Below are 6164 nucleotides of genomic sequence, written 5' to 3' on the forward strand. Positions count from 1 at the left end.
TATCAGTTCCACCTTTTCCCTCCCCCAAAGTAAAATTCAATCATAAATGTGTTGTGTGGGTGTAACCAGGGCCATAGCCAGACTTTTAAAAATACTGAGGTCCAACTTATTATCTCCCTGCACATCCGTTACAAAGAAGACCAAAACTTAATTAAAATGGAAGCATTTATTTAAAAATAAGTGACTTGAATGCAACATGTATTTGTGTGTGTCTGTGTGTGTGTGTGTGTGTGTGTGTGTGCGTGTGTGTGTGTGTGTGTGTGTGTGTGTGTGTGTGTGTGTGTGTGTGTGTGTGTGTGTGTGTGTGTGTGTGTGTGTTTGTGTGGCTGTGTGTCTGAATCCGTGGGGAGCGACATCATCTGAGGCAAAAGGGGACTCAGAGCACAACTATGTTGACTGAATGAAATGATATGAATACATTTACATGTATGTTGATTGTTCACACTGCACAAACACATTAAAGCACAAGATTTGAGCTTACGTCTTACCTCTGTACTCACACTCTCACCTGTCTCTCCTGACAAATCAAAAACATAGACTAAAGTCATCCACCTGCCTTAGTCTGTCTTAAAGTCTGAATTAATTTTAGATTTAACTCACTGAAATATTTTTCTAAGAGAATACAAACTTAAATAAAGTGTGCTTTATTAAGTAATACACACATTTAATAGTGAAACTGTAATTTTGTATTGTATCCAACTTTGGCCTGGATATCACTGTAATAACTTAACACATCTATCCATGGTCAGTAGTAGTCTAGAATGAAAATAATAAAGGCCAGTTAGTTTTTGTTTGTTTTGAACAACACAGGGACACGGGTCTCAGCAATGTACCCTGCCTGGAGTGGATGGACAGCAGCCGTCTACAGGGTTTGGGAATGGACATCACGACGCATTGCACACTGGGGTCACTAACAGAAGCTGCCTTTACCAACAATGGATCGTGAGTAGAGCAAGTCGTGGATTCTGTACCGCAACAAATTAAACAGCGCTTTGAGGAAACGATGCCTACAGAAAATACAGTCAGTTAACGGGCATGATCCCTATGAGCAAAGTGAGTGAACAACCAAGCTAAATGAGCTGTCGTTCTTTCAAAGGTACATGCACATAACATGCACACAAAAACATGTTTCTCCCAAACAACTTTTCTAAGCCTACTACAGGTTTGGTGTCAGTGCAAGGCAAAACAGTACTGTTACTCAGCAGAGATGCCCAGCCGTCCCTCTCCCCAGACACCTCCTCCAGCTCCTCCAGGGGGAGCCCAAGGCGTTCCCAGGCCAGCCAAGAGACATAGTCCATCCAGCTTGTCCTGGGCTAGCAGCTAAACAACTTCCTACATATGACCAGCCCACCACAGTACAGAGACTGCTCTTGTCCCTTTGGGGAATCCCGAGGCGTTCTCAGGCCAGCTGAGAAACATAGTCCCTCCAGCGTGTCCTGGGTCTTCCTCTGGGCCTCCTCCCGATGGGACATGCCCGTAACACCTCCCGAGGAAGGCATCCAGGAGGAATCCAATATAGATGCCCGAGCCACCTTAACTGGCTCCTCTCGATGTGGAGGAGCAGCAGCTCTACTCCAAGCCCCTCCCGGATGGCCGAGCTCCTCACCCTATCTCTAAGGGAGTGCCCGTTCACCCTACGGAGGAAACTCATTTCAGCCACTTGTATCCGGGATCTCGTTCTTTCGGTCAGGACCCAAAGTTCATGGCCATAGATGAGTGTAGGAACGTAGACCGACCGGTAAATTGAGAGCTTCACTTTTGGCTCAGCTCTCTCTTCACCACAACGGACCGGCACAGCATCCCCATTACTGTGGCAGCCACACCGATCCGTCTGTCGATCTCCCGCTCCATTCTTCCCTCACTCGTGAACAAGACCCCGAGATACTTTAACTCCTCCACTTGAGGCAGGAATTCCCCTCCAACCTGAAGAGGACAACCCACCTTTTTCCGGTCGAGAACCATGGCCTTGGACTTGGAGGAGGTGATCTTCATCCCAGCCGCTTCACACTTGGCTGCGAACCGCCCCAGCGCATGCTGTAGGTCTTGGCTAGAGGGAGCCAGTAATTGCATTCATTCAGTGTGATCTTTAGAGTTAAACCTCAAACTAACCGCCACATTCCCATGGTGCAGATAAAAAAGCATAATTTCATGTCATTATTTTATTACTTCATTACTATTGTTAGATCATCATTCCCATCTTTTATTTTGATTGTAGTATTAATTTTGCACATTAACATAGGTCCCCCTTCCGATGGGCTCACCACCCATAGGAGGGGCCAAAGGGATCGGATGCAATGCGGTATGGGTGGCTCGGGAGTATGGAGTACCAGGCCCTTTGATATGGGCTGTTAGGTTCCTGTACGACCGGTGTCAGAGCTTGGTCCACAGAGATTGGTCTTTGTAACCGTTTCTGTTCATAACTTTAATGGACAGAATTTCTAGGCACAGCCAAGGTGTTGAGGGGATCCGTTTTGGTGGCTGTAGGATTGTGTCTCTGCTTTTTGTGGATGATGTGGTCCTGGCTTCATCAGCTCGTGATCTACAGCTCTCACTGGAGCATTTTGCAGCTGAGTGTGAAGCGCCTGGGATGAGAGTCAGTGCCTCCAAGTACGAGGCCATGGTCTTGAGCTGGAAAAGGGTAGAGTGCCTTCTCCAGATCATGTGGAGGAGTTCAAGTATCTGGGGTCTTGTTCACGAATGAGGGAAAAATGGAGCGTGAGATCAATAGATGGATTGGTGCTGTGTCAGCAGTGATGCGGGCACTGTACCGGTCTGTCTGTGGAAGAGTGCGGCCTTACTACTGAGCTAAAAGCAATTAACACAAAACTCAGCCTTCTCTCTTCCCAGCCTTCACGGGGGGAACTTTATTTCTTACAACGCACAAAACATCTTCATCAAAAATTCCAGAAGTTCTCTACTTTCAGTTCTTACAAGGTGTTTTTTTATACAGTGTTGTGGAATTTTCTTATCAAAGTGGATAGAAGTTGACTCATAACGAGAGAAAATCCGGACTTTGTCTTATAAGTTTTATTCAAAGGCATTCAGCGTTTGAAGACCCTGACACTGAGGTTAGTCAGTGAAACAGAGCAACGAACAGAAATCACAAACAGTATTTATACTAAAAATGAGGGTGTTATCTCAACTTCAAGGAGTTTTAGAAATATGGCCCCTAGACCCTCCCCGGGTCAGAGTTAACAAAGTTATTTATGAGGCCACCCATCTACCTTCCCTTGAAATATACACGTCAGGAAGGGTTAACCATAAAACTCTCCAGCATTTGAATTTAGAGTCCATCTGCTAATAAAAACAGAACACTAATAAAACACAGAGGTCAGAGGTGAGAGGTAGATGGAAGGTCACCTGTGAGTGATACAACACAGAAACAAATGAGAGAGGTGAAGGGAATATCAGAGCATTTTAAAAGAATTTTCCATTACAACAGATACAAAGCATTGGTGTGTATGGGGTCCTCTTGACCAATTGAAATCATCATACTCATTTACGTAAAACCTTTGGCATCCACAACATTGATTCTCAATCACAGTTCCAGGAATACAAATCCAGCAAAACATCTGCAGGAAATCAGACTGGTCTACATGACAGTTTGCACCATAACGATTTCTAAGAGTGTCACATAGATCTATTGCACTGAATGTTGAAGTCTCCCACAATTATTAAACAGTTATAATCAACACATATCACAGATAAAAGCTCAATATCCACAGATTCTTGATTGGGTTTAGGTCTGGTTTTTGACTGGGCCGTTCTAACATGTTAATATGCTTTGTTTTAAACTCTTCTATTGTGGTCCTGGCTTTATGTTTAGGGTCGTTGTCCTGCTGGAAGGTGAACCTCCGCCCGTGTCCAGTCTTTTGTAGACCCCAACAGGTTTTCTTCCAAGATTGCCCTGCATTTGGCTCCACCCAGCTTTTCATTAATTCTGACCCTGCTGAAGAAAAGCACCCCAAGAGCATGATGCTGCCACCACCAAATTTGACATTGGGGATGATGTGTTCACAGTGATGTGCAGTGTTGGTTCTCCACCACACAAAGTTCAATTGTCGTCCTGTCTGACCAAACCACCTTCCATGTTGCCTCTGGGGAAGCGACACAACTCTCTACAACACTTTCTCTTAAAGGATTGATTCTGAACTGTAGTACATTTTTTAAATTTTTAATCTAAATAAGGCAGAGAAATGGTTACAGAGATCGGAGCTGAGGCTCCCGTCCTGGATCTGGTTGGTAATCAAAATGATGAAGCAGCGTTGAAAGAAGGTCACATGTACAGGTCCTTCTCAAAATATTAGCATGTTGTGATAAAGTTCATTATTTTCCATAATGTCATGATGAAAATTTAACATTCATATATTTTAGATTCATTGCACACTAACTGAAATATTTCAGGTCTTTTATTGTCTTAATACGGATGATTGTGGCATACAGCTCATGAAAACCCCAAATTCCTTTCTCACAAAATTAGCATATTTCATCCGACCAATAAAAGAAAAGTGTTTTTAATACAAAAAACGTCAACCTTCAAATAATCATGTACAGTTATGCACTCAATACTTGGTCGGGAATCCTTTTGCAGAAATGAGTGCTTCAATGCGGCGTGGCATGGAGGCAATCAGCCCGTGGCACTGAGGTCTTATGGAGGCCCAGTATGCTTCGATAGCGGCCTTTAGCTCATCCAGAGTGTTGGGTCTTGACTCTCTCAACGTTCTCTTCACAATATCCCACAGATTCTCTATGGGGTTCAGGTCAGGAGAGTTGGCAGGCCAATTGAGCACAGTGATACCATGGTCATTAAACCATTTACCAGTGGTTTTGGCACTGTGAGCAGGTGCCAGGTCGTGCTGAAAAATGAAATCTTCATCTCCATAAAGCTTTTCAGCAGATGGAAGCATGAAGTGCTCCAAAATCTCCTGATAGCTAGCTGCATTGACCCTGCCCTTGATAAAACACAGTGGACCAACACCAGCAGCTGACACGGCACCCCAGACCATCACTGACTGTGGGTACTTGACACTGGACTTCTGGCATTTTGGCATTTCCTTCTCCCCTGTCTTCCTCCAGACTCTGGCACCTTGATTTCTGAATGACATGCAGAATTTGCTTTCATCCGAAAAAAGTACTTTGGACCACTGAGCAACAGTCCAGTGCTGCTTCTCTGTAGCCCAGGTCAGGCGCTTCTGCTGCTGTTTCTGGTTCAAAAGTGGCTTGACCTGGGGAATGCGGCACCTGTAGCCCATTTCCTGCACACGCCTGTGCACGGTGGCTCTGGATGTTTCTACTCCAGACTCAGTCCACTGCTTCCGCAGGTCCCCCAAGGTCTGGAATCGGCCCTTCTCCACAATCTTCCTCAGGGTCCGGTCACCTCTTCTCGTTGTGCAGCGTTTTCTGCCACACTTTTCCTTCCCACAGACTTCCCACTGAGGTGCCTTGATACAGCACTCTGGGAACAGCCTATTCGTTCAGAAATTTATTTCTGTGTCTTACCCTCTTGCTTGAGGGTGTCAATAGTGGCCTTCTGGACAGCAGTCAGGTCGGCAGTCTTACCCATGATTGGGGTTTTGAGTGATGAACCAGGCTGGGAGTTTTAAAGGCCTCAGGAATCATTTGCAGGTGTTTAGAGTTAACTTGTTGATTCAGATGATTAGGTTCATAGCTCGTTTAGAGACCCTTTTAATGATATGCTAATTTTGTGAGATAAGAATTTTGGGTTTTCATGAGTTGTATGCCAAAATCATCTGTATTAAGACAATAAAAGACCTGAAATATTTCAGTTAGTGTGCAATGAATCTAAAATATATTAATGTTAAATTTTCATCATGACATTATGGAAAATAATGAACTTTATCACAATATGCTAATATTTTGAGAAGGACCTGTAGTTTTACATCTGGCACTCCAGTACAAGGGATGTGCACTCCCTCAGTGTTTATCGGTAGACTATGTGTCTCCATTCTGTTGTCTATCTGATAGAGTGTTTAATAGCAGGTCTCCTTAAACTAAGTGTGGCTGCAGCATTCTAAGGGGCACCCCCCGCCCACATGGCTACATGTCTTCTGGCAAACTGCAATTCTTATGGTTTTCCTTTAACAATGGCTTTCTTCTTGCCACTTTCCATAAGGACCACATTTGTGCAGTGCACGATTAATAGT

The sequence above is a fragment of the Girardinichthys multiradiatus genome, chromosome 20 (genome assembly GCF_021462225.1).
Source record: "Girardinichthys multiradiatus isolate DD_20200921_A chromosome 20, DD_fGirMul_XY1, whole genome shotgun sequence".
NCBI lineage: Eukaryota > Metazoa > Chordata > Actinopteri > Cyprinodontiformes > Goodeidae > Girardinichthys > Girardinichthys multiradiatus.